Source organism: Hordeum vulgare, chromosome 1H, assembly GCF_904849725.1.
Source record: "Hordeum vulgare subsp. vulgare chromosome 1H, MorexV3_pseudomolecules_assembly, whole genome shotgun sequence".
NCBI lineage: Eukaryota > Viridiplantae > Streptophyta > Magnoliopsida > Poales > Poaceae > Hordeum > Hordeum vulgare.
The window spans coordinates 253,612,809-253,635,896 of NC_058518.1; positions in this window are offsets into that span (position 1 = coordinate 253,612,809).

Below are 23,088 nucleotides of genomic sequence, written 5' to 3' on the forward strand. Positions count from 1 at the left end.
AATGAGAAAAGCTCACCCTCTAGGGGGTTATCTTGTGCGAGTGGCAAGGGAGAGGGAATGGGCCGGCCTGCTGGCTCGGCCTGGCGCACAGGAGGGCCGCGCCGAAGGCGTACTCCGCCGAGTGCGCCTCCTCTTCTGGGTGGCGCTCCCCGGGGGAAACCACCTCCACTTAACGGCGGGCCCGGGCTCTCGGAGGCTGATAGGGGGGAACCCGCAAGCCAGACCTTCTTCAACCTCCATTCGGCCATGGAGGGGCAGAGGCCCAATCCCAATGGCATGCCGGCGCTCTACCTGGTGGCTCCGGCCACGCACGGCTGTGCCCCGGCCGGTTGCTCCCTCGACGCAAGGCTGTTGCGCCAGCTTGGAGCCCTAGCTCCGTCGGACACATGCAGGGGAAGGATCTCGGCCGCGAGGATGCTGGCAATGCCGGCTGTGGGAACTGGCGCATAGGCCGCTGTTGGACTGCAGGGAACGCGGGGAAAAACTCCCAAGTACCGGGGCATGTCGGGGAGGCTTCACGAGAGATGAGGAGGGCTCGGCTAGGCGCGGCCCTGCGTGGAGGCCGATGGCAGGTTCGCCCATTGCCGCGCTTGCCTAGAGGAGGAGGGCCAAGGAGGCTCCGGTGTGCTTCGGGGAGAGGGAGAGAGGAGCATGGGGCAACAAATGCTTGGGAAGAAGGGTAGATGGAAGGGGAGCTGCAGGGAGAGCTCGAGAGCTCCCGGAGCTCTCTGACAAACAAGAAGATACGCGTCCCTGGGCGTCTTGGAGCCTAGCCAACATCAGGAGGAGCTTGGACCGGTCAAAGGAGATGCCCTGGTGCTCTGAGACACTAAGAAACGGCCGAATATGCCCTGGAGAAAGAAGACAAGGCGCAGAGCACCGTTTTTGCACGCCAGGGAGGTGGTCACCACCCCACTTGGTGTCCTGGGCCACCCCTTGGCCAGACCAAGGTGTCAAACATGCAAGGCATGCATACCATGAAGCACTGGTGGAGTTTGAATCCAAAAGGACCAGTTTTGACTGGGTTTGACTGCTGTTAAGTTTGCAACAGCAAACTTAGAGTTAAGGAGAGTGGGTCTCAAATGGGGAGTCTTTGGGAACCATTATGTGTGGCAGTGTTATCTATGAGAGGACTATGATACTGCCAAGTTTGAGATCAAGAAGAGGGGGGTAGCTAGTACTTGTTGTACAAAGCTATGTTTCAGCCAGAAATGAAGTTGTAGATGTGCTGCTCATTTTCTCCACATGAGCATGCCATATCATGGTTTTAAATGAAGCATTGGCATACTAGAGATGCTATGGAAAGAATTGGGAGTCTTGGGTTAAGCAGAAGTATGGGAAGAGATGTAAAACAGTGCTGCCAAGGGTGAAAATGAGAGGTGGTTACATAGGGTCCCTTTCCAATAATTGACCAGTGGCCATGGGAATGTTACTGGGGGTAAAATGTAACTAGAGATAGCCGTGGTAGAAAGTTGAGCTCAAGGGTAAAAGTGGAAGGGGTAAAAGAAGCCAATTTAGTGAGTGCACACAAGGTGTTTGATCTGTGGTTAGGCTACCAGATGGATTCCAATGGCTATGAAACTTAACAGGTTCAAATGATAGATGAAAGTAAGGTTGCACACCAAATTTGGGATTTGCTGGAGAAGTTTTCCAATGTAGACTTGGAAAACCCCTAAAATGGGCAAAAATGGTTTTCTGATTACAACCCTATTCAAATCAATTCCCACAAATCCATATTTTGTGTAGGGGCATTATTTGAGCATTAAGGCATACACAAAAAGTTTGAGGTAAATTGGAGAAACTTTATAATGCAAAGTTTACCAAAGTTAGAAATCAACAGAGAGGGTTTTGAGGGTCTTAGGACAAGTTCTTCTATTCTCCTTGATGTACCACTTGGTGTGGATGCCTGATTGGAGTATTGGAACATGTCCACCAAATTTGAGCAAAATTGGAGACACTTCACAATGTAGAGTTGCTCAAATTTGAATTTGGACAGATAGGGTTTTAGAATAATTAGGGGAGTCAAATCAACTTGGATTGAGTTGAAACTTGGCAAGATCATCAAGCATATCATAGGTGACATGCTGGAATTTTACTGGAATTTATTGAGAATATTTCTTATAGAAATATTTCCAAAGCTTGAAATAGGCAGGAATGGTTTTGGAGGCGTTTGCCCAATATTTTGAACATGACCATGTGTTGAAACTCATATATATGGAATAAATATATCCACTAAGTTTCCCTAAATTTTCTTAAATATTTTGAAGGCACTAAAAATAACTTTCCTATATAAGAGACCATTTCTGGCCTCATAGAAAGGCATTTAAATAACATAATAAAATAAATTTTAAAATAATAATATTGTTGTTATTGGAAGACATTTTGATAATAGATTTTAAATAAAATAATTGGTGCCAAAATAGGTTCCCTAATTGAGGACTTGTAGTCCAAACCTCACGTGAGGGGTGAGAGAGTTAAAGTCAAAGAAATGCCTTTTTGGTGAAAATAATATTTGGTAAAAATAGATATTTGTCCTAAACACATGGCATGATCATTAGGCAAGAGAACATGGAATGTGGAGGTGAGTTGGAGGGTAGCAAGAAACATTGGGGATCAACACAAGCATACCAGCAAGCAGGCAACCAATAGTCAGTTCAAGCATCACAAGCATTCACAAAAAAAATTAATTGGTCCTAATTTTTGAAATAAGTTAATTAGTCAGGAAAGCCAAAAACAGGGTGTGACATCCTACTCACTCTTTGCAGAAAACATGTTCTTCTAAATTTTACCGCACTATGTGGAAAAACACTTTGCATCGGTGTAGTGACAGAGGAATGCCCAACTATTTGGGATAACCAACAAAGTAACCCTCATCTGACTTGGGACATAAACCTCATACATTTTTTACTTATGTCTTACATTCCCAAATGTTAACAAAATACCAAATGGTTTGTCATACCGTACCATATCTTATATGCTGTTTCAACATATTTGATGGCAATTTTTTGAGTGTAAAAGCGAGAGTCTCTAAAGCAACACACTAAAAAGTATATTGGCAAATTGATTTGTGTCATCTTTGATCTCATCATGTCATACATAGTTTCCTTACATCTACTCAAAGCATTCTATTGTTAGTGATGTTCTAACAAGCTATAACATTCTTTTCACAACTCACCAGACACTCGCTAAACTTGTAACTCAAATATTCCTTTGTACAATCTAATTGTCGACACATAATTTATTGTTACTAATTTCTACTTCATTCTGAAAAACCTTTTGAAACAATTGAAAGGATCGAAAATTATGTTTAAAGAAGTAAATATAAATATCTACTTGATTCATCCTTGAAGATAGATACATGCACTTTTTGCAAGAACACTCATTGGACTACATACATCAAGATGCATGTTTCCAACTATTTTGTTGCTCGTTCTTTATGGCATGTGATCAATATTTTAGTTTACTTCACTAATTAGACGAAAGTTGCACGTACCAGATGATTCATAATCAGAATACTTCAAAATCCATCACTATGGAATTTCTTCATGCGGGTTTCTCCAATGTGACTAAATGCAGTGCAACACATATGTGGTTATCTTTTAGTCTTGCAACATTTAGCGTTAGTGTTATGGACGGTCAATTTTATTATCAATATTCATAACACGCATCTTATTCACAATAGGAGTATGGACTTCTGTTCATAAGATTGAGCAACTATTGTCCTCTCATGAACAACCTCCTTGCAACTTCTATGTAATGGGCTCGAGTGTAGAAAGCTATAAAATGAATTATGAGAATAAGTACAGAGGTACTCTGTTGATGAGAAGTGTTGTAACTTTTATGAATCTTCCATAATATATTGTAACCTCATTATTTGTTTATCATTTTAGGCCATAGTATTTCTTACATCGATTCGCAACAACATACAACCGAGTCGGTATTATTGTGATCAACTTTTAACCACAATACCGAAAAATTTAGCAGTCAACAATCTAATCATAATTTCCAAGAATTGTATTTCACATGACCAAGTTTCTATACGTCTCATAACTTGTATGACATTCATACATGAGCTGGCCATTCTAGTCTTCTTTTTGGGGATTATTAATTCAGTGCCCTTAGTTGTGTCCCCCTCGGCTGGTTTACCCCTAATTTTTAAAAACCCTTGGTCTTGCCCAAGTGTGTTCGATATCCTTATGTTTTGCCCTTCCGTCTCAATTCCGTCCGGTCAAAGGCATTTCAGTGCTAGGAAGATATTTTTCTGTACCATTTTGGCCCTCCTTAAAGCTTCGGTTGAAAGTCAATGAAAAAACAAGTTATGCTTACATGTGGGACCCAATTAAATATAAAAGAAAAAACTTTCCCTCTCTCTTACCTATGGGACCCACACCCCCATCCCCTTCCTATCTTCTTCCTCCCCTAGCTCCTTCCCGACCTCCATCCCCGACCATGGCGCTCTGAGGTCCGCAGCCAGCCGCCAGTCCCTCCCTCACCTTCATCCTAGTCGGATCTAGTCTAGCCAAAGACTCTTGCGACCAACTCAGTCGTCTCTGCCATGCCCCCATTCCTGCCATCGATCCTGGCCTCTCCTGCATCGTATCGCCACCCCATGCCTCGCAGGAGGCTTGGGCACTCCGTCCGCCTACCTCGGCCGCCTAGCTCCATGACGAACTTGACAGCATCGCCCGATGCATGGCTCTGGTGCAGCTACGAGGTGTGGGTGCACCAATGCGGCTGCAAGGCAGAGATGCGAGGTGCGCGTGCTACGGTGCGTCTGCGAGGCATAAATGCAAGGTGTGACTGCTACGGTGCGTCTGCAAGGCATAGATGCAAGGTGTGGCTGTTTTGTGGACATGAACTACGAGGATTTAGACGTGGCAGAGGCGGGCTAGAAGGGAGACGATGTCGCTCTGCACATTTGAGGAGCGAGAGAGAGAGAGAGAACCCATGGGAGAGAGGAAGGAAATGGGTAGCGCGATGCACTCATCTGGTCGCCGGTGACTTACTCGAGCGACAAGGTGATTGACGCTCGTTGGTGCTTCAAGGAGCTCCATGAGGCTGGTGCTGGCGGGCACATGCGGTGCAACCGGGCTAGGAGGGCCAGATCAGGGACATCTCCTACGGGGCTGCTCATTTGCCCCGGACATGTTCGTTTTGAGCAGGCTGGGCCAAAACCAGGCCCCTACGGGGCTGCTTAAACGGACCGTTGTCCATTTTTTTGGTCCGGGACTGCTCAAATCCCGATCAAATTTGGTCCAGTTTTGAGCATTGTCCGGAAAACTCTGGACAGCAATATGTGTCCACAACCCGTGCCGTGGCCCACCAAAAAGAGGCACACATTTTGCCCTTTCCTCTCCCAACCCCATCCGCCGCCGCTGCTCCACTGCCCTAGCCATGGCCGACGCAGGCGAAGCCACCGCCACCGCCACCGCCACCACTGACCTTCTCGCCCCGGACCGGCCGGCGACGACCGAAGCCATCGCCCCACCGCAGAAGCCGAAGCCGAAGAGGCCCAAGGACGTACTCACAGAGGCACGGACGAAGGAGGAGTCGGGGAAGATAGCAGATCGGAGGAGGAGGGCGAAGGAAGACAAGGTGCCGCCGCCGCCGATGGAGGACGAGCGGACCAGGATCGCCCAGGCCGCGGCACAAGCCGCCATGATCATGCTGGGCATGCAGCCGGCACCCACCATGAACGTGGCTCCGACACAGGCATGCAGCTCGAACGCCTCAGCGGTCCGGCCGCGGAGCATCCTCCTCGACGCGCGCACAAGGACGGATTCGCCCGCGCCGGCGTACGGGTACTTGCCCGGCCGTGACTCGACGCCCGACATGGAAGATTCATCGCCGGCCCGAACCAGGGTCTCGATCGATCTAAACATGGCGCCCGTGTCCGGCCTGTCAACTACGCCGTCGAGCAAAGGTGGCCACCGTCCCCCCACGACCGTCCTTCCGGTGCCATGCAACCTGTTCAGCGAAATGCAGGACCCGTACACGCAGACGACGCCGGGCCTGACAAGGGAGGACGACGAGGGGTTCATGGCCAACATGATCAACGAGGATGGCCAGGCGAGCTACGTCCAGTTGGGGGACGAGCTGTATGAGGAGGACGACAAAGTCCAGGTCCAGGACGACCCCCACATCGACGACATGCCCATGTTCATGGATGAGCTCACCCAGCAGGCCAAAGCAGCGAGGAAGAACACGAAGCGGGGCGCCGGTTTCACCGAGGCAGAGGGCGAGTGCCTCTGCGACACGTGGATGGAGGTGCGACAGAATACCATCATCGGGGCCGAGATGAAGGGCAACGCCTACTGGAGGAGGATGTACAAGAACTACCATGAATGGGCCCTCCTCCATCCGTACTCCATGGTCACCCCAAGGACTGAGGCCTCTATCCAAAAGAGATTTGGGCTCATCTCAGCGGAGTGCAGCAAGTTCACCGGCTCCTTCAAGCACGCCGTGGCTCGGCCTCAAAGTGGCATCGGCATCGGCGACTTGGTGAGTGGCCATACGTTCCCATGTCCTTCATTTGCATTGGCCATACGTTCCCATGTCCTCCAATGCCCCTTTTGTGTAGGCTTTTCAAGCGTTGGAGGTGTACAAGGCCGAGCATGGGGGCAAGTCATTCAACTTCGCCCATTGCTACCGGAAGCTCAAGGACAACCAGAAATGGAAGGACCTTCACAACGCCCTCAAGAAAGGTGTGGTCGTGCCGGGTGGGGTGCCGCCAATGGCTACGGGCCATGCCGCCGATGGCACGACAAGTTAAAGGCCAAGGGGCCGAAGCAACTCCAAGCTTGACCTCAAGCGCGATGCCATGACTATCGCATTGCAAGAGACCCTCAAGGGCTTCATCACGCAGATGGACAAGACCAGCGACAAGAAGGACGTGAGGGACGAGAAGAAGCGTCGGGAGCGAGAGGAGGTGATGAAGAACTACTTCATAGTGTAAACGAAGAAGCTGGAGATAGAGGAGGAGAACACGAAGACAAGGGCCATGGAAGCCGCGACTAGGGCCATGGAGGCCGAGAACAAGAAGAAGGAGGTCGAGCTCGCTCTTGCCGCCCAAGAGGCACAGATCATGGACATGGACCTGAGCCGCTTCACCCCGAGGAAGAAGGCCTACTACGAGAAGAAGCAGCAGCGGTACATGGAGGGCGAGGTGTGATCGACATGGCCTCGACCATGGACGGCATGGCCTGAACCGTAGCCGGCATCGCTTTTGTACATCCTGGCCCTGGCTAGCATGGCCTCACCTGGCCAGCATTGCCTGAACCTTGCCTGAACCGTGGCCGGCATGGCCTGAGCCGTGGCCGGCATGGCCTGAGCCGTGGCTAATATGGCTGGACCGTGGCCTCCTTTTGCATGTGCCAATATTCTTTTTTTATATATTCTAGGGAATTTTCGTATTTGCATATGTTCCATTTTGAATTGTGGCCACCATTTGAGCAGCCCCGTAGGGGGCAGTGGCCAAAACTGGACGGACGGTGTCCCGGACGGCTGCTCAAACAGACACAAGGACACGAAATTGGTCCGGATTTGAGCAGCCCCGTAGGAGATGTCAAGGGGACGAAACGCGTGTGACTGGATGGAACTGGGACGAGAGGGCAAAAACATAAGGGGACGAAACGCACTTGGGAAAGAACAATGATTTTTCAAAATTAGGGGCAAACTAGCTGAGTGGGACCCAACTAAGGGAATAAAATCATTTATCCCGTCTACAAGCAGCTATGTATCTCGGTGGAACCAAATTTTTTGGCATGGTGTCACCGACAGCAGGAGGGTATGTATATCTCCACGGGTTCATACTTTGAAATTTTACTACAAGCAAAAGCCCCTAACCCCACTACTGTCGCTGCCCGCGTCTCAGGACGATCTCGATTGCCTGCCGAGCGCCCTCGCCACACGAGTCTGTCGCCGTCAATAGAATTGTACCCACTGTTGCCACCATAACAAAGATCCACCAAGTTAAGGTAAATCCTCGACCCCTTTTGCACTCCAACCTGTGGTTCATGTGCATCAGGACTATTTCCTCTTCTAGCCATTGTTTGAAACGTTTCTATCCACAAGAAAATTCCTTAGAACTAGTCAAACGAGAAAATTTAGGTTTAGGTCCCGGCCATATGAATTTCAGAGTCACTAAGTCAAAAAACTTCGATGTCACGGATGTGGGTTTCCCACAGCACAAAGGACTTAGCGGTGAAACTGAAAGATCCTATCAGTGTCACCGAAATGAAGTTTTAGGGTTTCTGACCACAACTTCAGTGAAATCGAGTCACACTTCCATGAAACCGAAATGCGTGACCAAGTTTCTGATGCTGATGTTTGTTGTCTCGGAAGCTCCGAAATGTTGAAACTCGGTGGAACTGAATCCCACACTCTGGAAATCTACGACTAACTTTTTGAGTTCAAATTTGCAAAAACATGTGCATTTTTGGTGCTCATCCTCTCTGCTCCTGTACATCTATTCACACGGTCACTGCTCGGCCATGTCAGGTCCAGATGACAGCTAGAATAATTTCAGAGAGCAAAGTGTAGATCTAGAAGCAAGCACCAGTCTCGAGGCAAGCTATTCAGACCTAGGGACTTCTAGATCCCATGACTTGCCCAAGGCACCCACCAGAGCAAGGAAGCCAAGGAACTCAGATGAGGAGGATGCTGATTTCATACCTGATGAGCTGACATCCAAGAAGCAAGTTGAAAAGAAGGACATAGCAGTTGCCAGGAAGGTTCCTGTGTCAGTAGCTGCCAAGAAATGGTTGTCTCTATCTTTGGAGAAACCAAAACAGGAAGGACAAAATCTTTGGCCAAGAATCCTGTCAACAAGAGGGAGAGAACTAAGTGTGTGTATGTGACAAGAAGGCTAGTCTCTATGAGGATATATGGTGAAGAGGAAGAGGAGGAACCAACTGCTAACCCGCCTCCTTCCAAGCAGAGGAAGCTATTGGCTGTTGCTATGCCTAGTAAGCCTGCTGCTAAGGCCAAGCCCTCAACTCCCAAGGCCAAGCTAGTTGCCCCCAAGTCCAAGAGGACCACAAGAGATATTTCAGCTGCATATAAGAATAAAGGCACTACTTCAAGGGATGCTCCACCTCCTCCTGCTGATGAGAATATTGCTATTTTGAGGAAGCTCAGACCTCACCTGCGTGATCACAATGATGACCATCCCATTGCGGAGAACATGAAGGAAAGAAAGGATCAAATTCTCAAGAGATGGAGAACCAATGATCCATATGTTGTGCGAAGAAGGACATATGTTGATGCTCGCTTTCACACCAAGGAGCAAGAGGACTTCTATGAGACTGTTCTTCTTGACAAAAGCCCATCTGTCAGTGATATGAGGTTTGTTGATTGGGAGTTCATCAAGTCTAATGTTCAGTTTGCTGGTAGAGAGATGACTGCCTCTAATGATAAGATGATCATGCAATTCTATTCCACGTCCCATTTCTATCCAGATGGGAAGATCATGTGGACGACTGAAGGTACCAGATACCAGCCTACTATTGATGAGTGGGTACCATCTTAGGATCCCCAAAGGTGCAAGAAGGCGATCTGGAAGAGTATTCTGAGGGCAAGATGAGTCAAAACTCCATGGCCAACATGTACAAGCCAATTCCCAAGGAGTACCTGGATATCCACAATCTTGGATCCGTCTACTTTCTGCAAGCTGGACTTACTACCTGCAACACCATATTAATGCACACTTTGATGCCCAGATCTGGAGATGACAAGATGATTCATGGATACTCCATCAACATGCTGCATCATGTGGACAACCACACCAGGTTTAGAGTGATGGATTTGATTGTCGAGACCATCAAGAGGACAACTGCTGACCATAAAACATCTTGCGAATATGATCCATAGATTTAGATGCTCATCAACTCCAAAGTTGGAAAGAGTCTCTATCTACTTGATCGGCCACACCTACCCCTCCAGCTAGAGATTGAGGATAATGTTGTGGTGATGGATCCATCTCATCCCACTTCATCTACTGCATAGACAGATATTGAGCTCAGGCAGAAGCAACGAGAGCCACTAGTGCTCGAGTTGTGAAGACGAAGAGCGATAATATGGCCTACCTTGTTATCACCATTTAGGGAATGAAGACTATCAACGAGCTGCTGCTAAACCATAAGAGCCTAGAGAGCATGGTAGAGACAAAGTTTCATGAGCTTGACAACAAGGTTACTGAGCTGACCACCACGGTCAATACCTAAAGCAAGAGCTAGATGCAGTTCCATTGCCCAGATCAGATGATGATGATGAGATCCCCACACTAACAGTCTAGACTTAGTTCATGACCTAGGCTCGATCTGTTGCTGTGCCTGGTCAAGATGTGAAACCCTTAGTGTCTGCACCGACTCCTACTAGTACCGTGCCTCCTTCAGCACCTCTCGTGTCAACTCCACTAGCCCAAAGGAATTCTGCAGAAGCATTCATGGATGCTCTCCTATCGAGTCCTTCCACGATAACCGGAGCAGCTTCATCGCCCCTTGGAGGAGAACATGCCCATAGTGACGCTGAGCTCTATACTTTAGAACTTTGTGCTAACTAGTTGCCAAAGGGGGTAAATTGTAGAGATTACATGGCTTTGAGAGAGAGAGAGAGAGTTGCTTTTGATGTTTATCTTTTACTTTGAAAACATTTGGCCTATCTTTTGTTCGTCTTAAACTTTCGTGGTGTTTGATCATACTCATTGTGATTGTTGTTATTATTTCCTATCTTCGTGATATTTATATGACGATCATGCACTCATGACTGGTGTTATGTGCATTATAATCCATTCATATCATTTATCTGCACCACCAATATGTATGTGACATGGAAGAGTGACCCATGACCCTACTTGATTGTGCATTTGCATTCAAACACAAATTTAAAATAGCGCACAAATTTAGAGGGATATCTTCCTTATCACATACTTCTCAATGCGACGATGCTATACATTGCATATATTTTGTGTCGAAGCTTTGATCTATATGTTGTCATCAATTACTAAAAAGGGGGAGATTGAAAGCACAACTTCTCCCTGGGTGGGTTTGGTAATTAATAACAACATATACTTCATTGTACTAATGATTTTATCAAGTATATTTGAGGAGACGTTTTATGAATGGATTGGCTAGGATTGTGAGGAGACTCCCTAGATGCTTGGAATATTAATTGGCAAAAGCTTCAAGACTCTACATTTTATATTCATGTGAGAAATCACACTTGAGGCGATAGGAAAGCCAAAACTATTAAAAGGGGGTGAGGTATCTATGATGATCTAGTTGCTCAATTTCTTAGAGATTAACCACCAACACACCTCATGAATTCTCCCACAATATATTTTTTCAAATTCCCAAAAGTAAATTCGGTGCCACTAACATTTCCAAACCGGCCATACCGAGTTTTCCTTAGACAAACCCGTGATAAGTCTCCAAGGTATAGATAATTTGTGAATTATTCATGCCAATATTCTACAACTTTTATATAATTTTTGCAACATTTTATATTATGTTTTGGGACTAACTTACTTACCCAGTGCCTACCTTTTTTGTGTATTTTTTTGCAGAAATTCCATATCAAACAAAGTCGAAACGCGACAAAAATTTACCGAGATTTTTTTTGGAAATTTTAGAAATTTTGGGAAGAAGAATCAATGCAACATGGTGTCCGAGGGAGGCACAAGCCAACAGGGCGTGACCAGGGGGGTTGGCCGCACCGTAATGGCTAGTGGATCCCCGATAAGTCGATTGTGGCCCTTCTTTTGCTACAAGAAATATATTTTTTCGATAAAAATCACCTCAAAATTTCAGCCCGATCAGTGTTACAGATCTCCATATATTTAAGAAACGGTGAAGGGCCAGAAAACAACAGCGAAAACATGAGAGAAACATAGAGAGGGAGATCCAATCTCGGAGGGACTCTCGCCCCTCCAGGAGCCATTGCAGCCAAGAATGAGAGGGTGAACCTCTCCCTAGATGGGGATAGTCCATGGAGGAAGAAGCCTAAGGGGGAGACCCTCTCCCCCTCTCTTCCAGCAGCACCGTAGTGCCGCGGGGGGTGCCATCGCCATGGTGATCGTCTTCATCAACATCACCGTCTTCATCACCTTCCCCATCTCTTTTCAACGGTCCACTCTCCCGCACCCCGCTGTAATCCCCTACATGAACATGGTGTTTTGTGCCACATATTATTAATCAATGATGGGTTGCCATCTTATGATGTTTGAGTATATATATGTTGTCCTTTGGGTTGATTGACGATCTTGATTGGTTTTAGTGTATGTTTTATTTTGGTGCTGTCCTAAGGTGCCTGCAGAAGGGCGTACACGTGAAGGATTCACGCTGGAGGGTGTTGCAATATGTTCATGATTTCTTATTGTCATGGTTTTGTCACGACAGATGTCCTCGTGAGAGAACTTAGGTGTGAGGCCATCACAACTATGTGGCGGCTTGAGAGGGGTTGGTCAAAATCGAGAGACGCGAGTTTACCCACATTTAGCCCCTCCGATGGAGGTAAACGCCTACGTCCTTCTTGTGTTTCATTGATGAAGATCTCAATTACAAGGGTGCGGAATCGTTACCTCTAATATTGAGGGTGTTTAATCTGTGTATCTCTAATGACTTGTTTCGTCATGGCTTAACTTGTCCCTCTTGGGGTGCCCTGCCCCTTCTTATATAGGTTGAAGGGGTAGGCTTACATAGAGTCCTACTAGGACTTGTACTAGCTTCCCTTGAATCCAAATCCGGGTCTTGCTTTCTCTTGGAGGGAATTCTTTCTCTTCTTGGGCCTTCTCCATGAGGTTCCTTTCAGGCCTCTCCATGAGCCGCCTTACGCCGGCTTGCACACTGGGCCTTGGGCCTCGTTGTCCAGGTCAATCGGGCGAGCGGGGTGACCCACAAGCCGCCAGCTAATGGGACGAGCCATACCTCCTGGCTGAGTCAAACCTCCTGGCCGGGTCAAACCTCCTAGACGGGTCAAACCGTGGGATAAATTACTGACACTTATAGTGGGTGGCTAGAGTGACACAAGCTTACACCCGAGTAAGTTTTTTACGTATGGGAGTAAAGGGGACTTTGTGTTTAATGCTATGTTTGGGTTTACCTTAATGATTTCAAGTAGTTGTGGATGCTTGCTAGAGATCCAATCATAACTTCATGTGTTCCAAGTATGTAAAGTATGTTAGTTCATGCCTCTCCCACATATAAAATTGCAAGAATGATTACCAATCTTGTTATCAATTGCCTAGGATGATTCGCACACCATACCATCATTATTACACATTCCCTATTTGTAATATATTGTAACTCTATTTGGTGCAACAACTATTTTCATATTTTAGTTCTCCAATATCATGCAAATCTATCCTCTTTATAACCCCAACATAGTTTTATTTCTCGTTACTAGACACAAGCAAACGTTCGGTGTGTGTAGACTTGTATCGGTGGCAGATAGGACTTGAGGGAGTATTGATCTTACCTTTATCCCCCTTTGCGTTCGACACTCCCTACTTACCACTTCCATCTTTGGAAAGTGACAAGATGATTCCTTGCACTTGGATATTGATACGTCTACAACATATCGATACTTTATGAAGTATTCATGCCATGTTTGGCTATGTTTACAATACTTTTATATGGTTTTACTACACTTTATATGATTTATTTATAACCAACCCGGACTAACACCGTTTTGTGCAGAACTACCGTGGTGTTGTTTTTTGTGCAGAAATAGAAGTTCTTGGAATTGGACGAAATTTTGTTCTTGGAATTGTACGAAATGTTTTGACGATTGTTTTTGGAGGAAAACAAAAATATTGGAGCAAAGAACCACCAGAGGGGCCCCCCTTGTGCCCACCGGACACCAGGGCGCGCTAGCCCCCCTCTGATGGCTTTGTGTCTAGTGGGCCACTCGTGGCCCATCTTGGCGTGATTCCAACACCAAAAAATCCTATAAATATAGAAACCTCCATAAATAACCCTAGACAAAAATTTCAGCCGCCATCGGGCCTCTGTATTCATGAAAAATCAATCTCAAGACATTCCAGTACCCTGCCGAAGATGGGAAATCATCTCGGATGGCAATCTTGATCATCCCGGCGGCCACTATGATGAGGAGGGATTAGTCCACCCTCGGGGTTGAGGGGTTGTACCAGTAGCTATGTGTTTAATCTCTCTCTTTCTTGTGTTCTTGAGATGTCATGCTCTTGATACATCAAGGGCCTTGTTAGTATAGTTGGATCATATGGTGTTTGTCCCATGCTATTGTTGTGATGAATTGAATCTTTCACTTTAACATCTCTTTATGTATAGTTGAACTTTCAGGTTAGGGAGCACATAATATATCTCTTGCATGCGAATACCCATAGTGACATTGGGGGTATTCAAGTGATTCACTTGATATATGTTGTGGCATCAACTCGCGGATTCCCGAGGTGACAATGGGGTAATCTAGGCATAGGGGTTGATTGCATGTTTTCATACTATGTTCTCCAATAGAAATATTTGTGTGCTTCTTGAAGTTCTTTGTGTTGGATTGAGTATTATGAATCTGAATTTGTTATGGTGTTAGTTTAGTGCGAACTCTTGATAGATCGATCGTAAAGGATAACTTGTTATCTTAGTACGAACTCTTGGAAAGATTGATCGGAAATAATAACTTTAAGGTGGTTTCGTACCCTACAAACAATTTCTTCTTATGTTCTCCGCTAGATAGGAACTGTGGAGTGATTCTTTATTGCACGTTGTGCGGTTGTTATATGATGTAACTATGTTAGCATTGTTGAGAGATTGCACTAGCGAAAGTACATACCCTAGGCCTCATTTTCAAGCATTGCAATACCGTTTGTGGTCACTTTTGTTACTTGCTACCTTCTGATATGTCTCCAAAGTATCTATAATTCATAAGTATTCGTGTCATGTTTAAAATAATTCTATATGATTTTGGTATGATTTTATTAGAACTAACCCGGATTGATGTTGTTTTCAGCAGAGCTACCGTGGTGTTGTTTTGTGCTGAAATAAAAGTTCATGGAATGGGCTGAAAATTTACGAAGAATATTTTTGGAACACATGAAAAATAATGGATCAAAATGATACCAGAGAGGAGTGCCGAGGCAGCCACAAGCCACCAGGGGGCGCCCGTGGCTTGTGGGCCCCTCGATCACTCCCCTGACGTGATTCCAACGCCAAATATTCTTATAAATACAGAAACACCCGAAAAGAAACCTAGATCGGGAGTTCCGCCTCCGTAAGCCTCCAGAGTCACGAAAAACCAATCTTGGCCCTCTCCTGCAACCTGCCGGAGGGGGTCACCATCACCGGAGACCGTGGACGAGTAAGACGGAGGGGCCATCATCACCATGGAGGCCAAGGACCAAAGAGAGAACCTCTCCCCACCTTAGGGGGAGGCCATGGAGGAGGATACACCATGGGGAGACCCTCTCCCCCTTTCTCCCGGTGGTGCCGGAGTGTCACCGGGGGAACCAACGCCGCGGTGATCGTCTTCATCAACATCACCATCCTCATCTTCTTTTAGCAGTCCACTGTCCCGCACCCCGTTGTAATTCCCTACTTGAACATGGTGCGTTATGCCACATATTATGAACCAATGATGTGTTGCCATCCTATGATGTTTTGAGTAGATTCCCTTTGTCTTATGGGTTGATTGATGATCTAGATTTGTTTGAGTTGAATGCTTTATTATTGGTGTTGTCCTATGGTGCACTTCGTGTCACGCAAGCACAAGGGATTCCCTCTATAGGGTGTTGCAATACGTTCATGATTCGCTTGTAGTGGGTTGCTTGTGTGACAGAAACATAAACCCGAGTAGGTGGGTTGTTGCGTATGGGATAAAGGGGACATGATGCTTTAATGCTATGGTTGGGTTTTACCTTAATGATCTTTAGTAGTTGCGGATGCTTTCTAGAGTTCCAATTATAAGTGGATATGATCCAAGTAGAGGATGTAAGTTAGCTTATGTCTCTCGCTCATATAAAATTTCAATAATGATTACTGATCTTGTTAACAATTGCCTAGGACAATTCCGCACACTCACCCATCATTATTACACACTCTCTATTTGTAATACATAGTAATATAATCTAACTTTATGATAACAGCAGCTATTTTTATATTTTAGTTTTCCGATGTGATGCAAATCTATTCTCTTCATACCCACGACGTAGTTTTATTTCTCGTTCCTAGTTGGAAGCAAAAGTTTGGCATACGTAGAGTTGTATTAGTGGCAAATAGGACTTGAGAGAATATTTCTCTTACCTTTAGCTCCTTGTGGGTTAGACACTCCATACTTATCACTTCGACCTTTGAAAATTGCTACGATGATTCCTTGCACTTGGGGATTATCAAGCTCTTTTCTGGCGCCGTTACCGAGGAGCAATAGTGTGGGGTTGATCTTCTCGTGTGTGCTTGTTTGCTTTCTTCACTAAGTAGATTTTGTTTTCCCTTTTTGATTTATTTAGTTGTGGGTGAAACAAACAAACAAAAAATAATAATGAAAAATACAAAAAGAATTACTTGCCTCTTATGCCTAAGAAGTTTTCAAAAAGAGAAGTGATTGGAAGGTTGTGCATTGGAGAAGTGAGGGTCGACCTTGAACACCTGTGTTCATGCTCATGGAAAAAATGTAGAATTTTTCATGGAAGTTCATCAAAAATAATTATCCCCTTGTATATATCCATTGTATTATAAAAATAATGTGCCAAGAATTTCCTTTAGGATGGTTAGATTGCTTGTTTGGTGTGTGAAGTGCAAAAATAGAAACTTTGGCTCTAGTGCGTTAATTTAGGTCTTTCACTGGAATGTCAAAGTTTCTGAAATTTTCGCAAAGTACTTCTATGCAATTTTTTATTTATTCCTAATTTTTCAGAATTTTTTGAGTTACAAAAGTATACGAAGTTTCCAAGTTGCTACAGACTGTCCTATTTTTGGCAGATTCTGTTTTCTATGCATCGTTCTCTTATTTTGATGAATCTATGGGTAGTACAGGTGGAGGGGTATGAACCATGGTGAAATTGTACTACAGTAGATATAATGCTAATATGAATTTATAATGAGTTCACAACAGTACTTAAAGTAGTATTTTGCTTTATTATACTGACGGATCTCACGAGGGTTTTGTTAAGTTTTGTGTGAATGAAGTGTTCGAAGATCGAGGAGATATCGATAAAAGAAGAATACAAAGAGACAAGAGTTAAATCTTGGGGATTCCAAGGCACCCCAAGTAAATATTTCAAGGAGGCTCAAGCATCTAATCTTGGGGATGCATGGGCAGACATCCCATCTTTATTCTTCAACAATTATCGGTATACCTTGGTTTTTGTTTTGTTCACATGATATGGGTCTTTAGTGTTTTTATTCTCCTTTTATGCACCCTTCTAGTATGATATAGTCCTTCATTTATTTATAGAATGCTTCATGCGCTTCAATTAAATAGTTTTAGTATGGCTTTGTAGAATGCTCTTTGTGCTTCACTTAAATCTTTTGAGTATGGCTGTGTAGACTGCTCTTCGTGCTTCACGTAAATCTTATGAGTATGGCCTTATAGAATGCTTTATGTGCTTCCCTTATATATTTTGAGCTGGGATATTGTTTGATCTATATTAATTTTAGAATGCTCTATGAACTTCACTTATATCTTTTAGAGTATGAATAAAATCATCATCGGAATTAGGCTTGGAAGAGGATCATTGAAATAACAATGCCTAGCTGAAAGGCATTAAAGAAAAGCGCTTGTTGGGAGACAACCCAACACTTTTACCTTCAGTTTTTTATGATTTCACATTATTAAGCTACTGTAGTAATCATGTTTTGTGTCTTTTATTTCAATAAAGTGCCAAGTAAAGCCTTTGGGATGACTCACAAGATGAGTAGAATTGATGCTCAACCAAAACATAAACTTTTGACTCTAGTTCAGGAATTTTCCTTTTTTACTGGGGCGTGATAATGATATGAAATTTTTACATAGTATTGATATACAAATTCTTCTGGTTGTCCTAATATTTCAGAATTTATAAAGATAGGGAAGTATGGCTATACTACAGATCTTCACAGACTGTTCTGTTTTTGACAGATTATGTTTTTGTATGCATAGTTTGCTTATTTTAGTGTTCCCATAGCTTATATGCAGTAATATAAATTATGGGATTGATAGAATACAGTAGGTATCATGTGATAACAATTATGAATATTGTATTGGCAGTACCTAAGTGAATGAACTATCTTTATTACACTAACCCTTCTCATGAAGTTCTGTTAAGTTTTGTGTGATTGACGTTTTCAAGTTTTGGGTGACACACCGATATGAGGAGAAAAAGGAGTGACCAGAACCTAATCTTGGGGATGCCCAAGTCTCCCCCAAGGTAATATCCATGGAATACTCAAGTGCCTAAGCTTGAGGATGCCCCGGAAGCATCCCCTCTTTCGTCTCCAACGCTATCGGTAATCTTACTTGGAGTTTTATTTGCCCAAGGCTCCCCCAAGGTAATATCCATTTTTATTTGTCACATACTATGAGTTTTTCTTGGACACTCATTTTATTTTGTTTATTTCTATTATATGTTATTTATAATTTTGTTTTCAATAATAAATTTCAAAGAATTGCATTAGGATGCTTGCATTGCATGGTTTGATGTGTGTTGTGTAAAAACAGAAACTCTTGCTGTAGTGTTTGAATTTTCATATTTTACTTGAACTTGGAAAGTTTCTGAAATGTTTACACAATGTTGTCATATAAATTTTATATCATGTCATAAATTGTAAAAAAAAATTGAGTTACTAAAGTACACTGTTTTCATAAATTTCTACACACTGTTCTGTTTGGACAGATTCCTGTCATAGTTTTGTCATCTACTTATCCTATAGTTTCCATAGCCTATATTGGTAGATATAAATTGTGGAAACAATAGTAAATAGTAGATGATGTTTGAAAAGTTGATTTATTATTATGTGTACTAACCTATCTCATGAGTTCTTTTCGAGTTCTGCGTGGATGAAGTTTTTGAGAATAGGTGAAACCATGATATGAGAGGATTGAACGAGATACACAAGCTCAAGCTTGGGGATGCCGAAGGCACCCCAAGTAAATATTTCAAGAACTCTCAATTATCTAAGCCTGGGGATGCTACACATCCTATCTGACTTCGTCAAGTATTGGTTAGCCTATATTGAGCCTAAATTTTTATTCGTTCACATGACACATCATATTCTTGGAGTGCTATTTTTCTTTGGCTTGCTGTTTAAATAAAATGATCAGATCTGAAAATATTTATTAAGAGAGAGGGAGAAATTCCTCACATAGCTACTTAATTGTTTGACTACTCATTGAATTTCACTTATATGTTTTGGAGTAGTTTTGTCATTTACTCTCGTGCTTTACTTATATCCTATGAGTAAATAGTTGAATGAATTGAATATCATAAATATGAAATTATATATGTTTTAAATGCTTATACCATGGGGAGTAAGGACTTCACATATAAGAATTATAGGTGGTAAAATTTATTGAAAGTTAGAAAACACCGCATTGGTCACTTGAACAATTCATGAAAGAATATTGAAGGAAGAGAGATTCCGCATATAAATATACTATCTTGGACACCTTCTATGATTGTGAGCCCCATTAATTATTTTCAAACTTGAGAAAATTAGTAGAAGTTGGACAAGGAAGACAACTTAATGAGTTATGTTTGGGTATATTTGCATAGAAGTTATATTGTTATGGATCCTCCAACATGTGGTGCTTGTTTAAAACCTTTTGCTAGCCAACACTTTGTACTAAGTAGAGATACTACTTGTGCATCCAAAAACCCTTAAACCGAGTTTCTTGCCATGAGAGTCCACTATATCTACCTATATGCGGTATTTACTTGCCGTTCCAAGTAAATTTTCATGTGCCAAACTCTAAACCTTCAAATAATATTCTGTTTTGTATGCCCAAAACGCTCATGTAGTGACTAGGGACTGTTAGCAGCTTCCATGCTAGGTGGGTTATTCTCACGATATGTGGTGATTCACTCATTCATGAGAAAGTGTCTGGTATTTGGGATGCCCAGTTCCATGCTCAAAAATCAAATCAAAATATAATGAAACAAAACTCCCCCGAGATTGTTGTTTGTATGGATGATACCCGTGGATTCGGCTCGTTGTGGAGTGTGATTGATTGGTGGAGGGGGAGTAAAAAACTTTACCATTCTGTTTGGGAACCGCCTATAATGTATCTAGCATGGAAGATACCTAGATCTCTCAGTTGTTATGTTGACAATGAAAGCATACCACACAAAATTATTATTCATCTGTGTTTTAAAAGCTCGAGCTCCGGCACATATGCAAATCACTGCTTCCCTCTTTGAAGGGCCAATCTATTTACTTTCATGTTATTTATTATTCTTGTTGAGATAACTTCTTATTCCAACCTCAAAGTATTAGTTGGCAAGGATCATGTGGTGGGCAAAGATCCTAACATATATATCCATACAAATATATTTGATCATGAATTATTATTGTTGACAATTATCTATATGATAAATAAGTTGGGAGGCGAAACTTTAAGCCCCTATCTTCCTCTATGTTTGATGGATCCTATTTGTTCTAAAAATATGCTTTCAGTGTCAATAATCATGGAATACTATATGATAGTTGAGTATGTGGAATTTGCTAAATCAAAGGTCTTACATAGACCCTTCCTGAAAATAAGATGAATTGCAATTGTTTGGTGACTGAAAGCATAGTTTGTTAGTTTTCAAGAAACTTTATGGTCTACACTTCAACATGTGAATAGCTTGTTACTTCATCATGAGAAGTTTTATGAGATGAGCTACTTTTTATGATATATAATGATGCTAGAAAAAGTGTTTGGAACTATCATTGATCAAGTTTATGCACTATGCTAGCATTCACACTTCATAAATTATTTCTTTTATTATTTACCTACTCGAGAACGAGCATGAATTAAGCTTGGGGAAGCTGATACGTCTCCAACGTATCTATAATTTATGAAGTATTCATGCCATATTTACAATAATTCTAGATGATTTTGGTATGATTTTATTAGAACTAACCCGGACTGACGTTGTTTTCAGCACAGCTACCGTGGTGTTGTTTTTGTGTAGAAATAAAAGTTCTCGGAATGGGCTGAAAATTTACGGAGAATATTTTTGGAAAATATGAAAAATAATGGACTAAAAATATACCGAACAGGAGTCCCGAAACAGGCACAAGCCACCAGGGCGCGCCCCTGGCTTGTGGGCCCCTCTAGCACTCCCGTGACATGATTCCAACGCCAAATATTCTTATAAATACAAAAACCCCCGAAAAGAAACCTAGACCGGGAGTTCCGCCGCCGCAAGCCTCCATAGCCACGACAAACCAATCTTGGCCCTCTTTGGCACCCTACCGGAGGGGGTCACTGATGTCAACTGTTCTTCCCCTTGCAACGGCACCAGAAAAATGCTGCTAGCACTCTCCGGCAATCGAAACTAGAAGATTGTTGTTGACGGCCCACAAGCGCATGGGATCGCAGCAGTTTTTGAGGGTAGAGTATTCGACCCAAATTTGTTGATTCGCATGACGGGAGGTGAGAGAATACTCTCAAGTATTAGCAGTTGAATTGTCAGATTCAACCACACCTGAAAGATTAGTATCTGCAAGGAAAGTAGTAACAGCAAAGTAGCGAGTAACGACGGTGTAACGAGCAATAGCAGCGGCAAGGAAAAGCAGTAGTGACAGCAGTAGCAAGTAGCAACAGTAGCAAGCGACACTAGTAGCAATAGTAGCAGCAGAGCAAGACAAGTAACAGCAGTAGCAACAGTAGTAGTAGCAGCAGAGCAAGACAAGTAACAACAGTAGCAACAGTAGTAGCAGCAGCAGAGCAAAACAAGTAACATAAGTAGCAACAGTAGGACAAACTCGTAGGCAATGGGTCGGTGATTTGTTTGGATGATATTCATCATGCAACAGTTATAACACAGAGAGATATGTGGCTAGCTCCCATTCGTCAATGTGATGTAGGCACGCATTCCGTGTGTCGTCATACGTGCTTAGGGAAAAGAACTTGCATGACATCTATTGTCCATCCCTCCCGTGGCAGCGGGGTCCAAAAGGAAACTACGGGATATTAAGGTTCTCCTTTTAATAAAGAACCGGACCAACGCATTAGCACTTGGTGAACACATGAACTCCTCAAACTATGGTCATCACCGGTAGTGGTTCCGGTTATTGTCACTCCGGGGTTGCCGGATCATAACACATAGTAGGTAACTACAACTTGTAAGATCGGATCTAAAACACACATATATTGGTGACAACATAATAATTTCAGATTTGAAATCATGGCACTCGGGCCCTAGTGACAAGCATTAAGCATGGCAAAATAGTAGCAACATCAATCTCAGAACATAGTGGATACTAGGGATCAATCCCCATCAAAACTAACTTGATTACATGATAGATCTCATCCTACTCATCACCTCCCAGCGAGCCTATGAATAGATTACTCACGAACGACGAAGAGCTTCATGGAATTGGAGAGGGAAGAAGGTTGATGATGACGATGGCGACGATTTCCCCTCTCCGGAGCCCAAGACAGACTCCAGATCTGCCCTCCAGATGAAGAATAGGTGGTGGCGGCGCCTCCGTATCGTAAACGCGATGAAAACTTCTCTTTTTTATTTTTTCTGGGACGAAAGGGGACTTATAGACCCGAGGTTGGGGGTGGCAGAGCCATGTGGGCCCCACAAGCCTGCTCACCGCCACCAGGGGGTGGTGGCGGAGCCAGGGCTTGTGGCCCACTGACCCACCCCCTCATGTGGAACTTGGCGCAGATATTTTTTATATTTTCCAAAACTGCTCCCCGTAAATTTTCAGGACGTTTGGAGAACTTTGATTTCTGCACAAAAATAACACCAAGGCAATTCTGCTAAAAACAACATCAGTCCAGGTTAGTTCTATTCAAATCATGCAAATTAGACTCCAAAACAAGGGCAAAAGAGTTTGGAAAAGTAGATACGATGGAGACGTATCAGTCACCATCACCGGAGACCATGGAGGAGGAATACAGAGGGGCCATCATTACCATGGA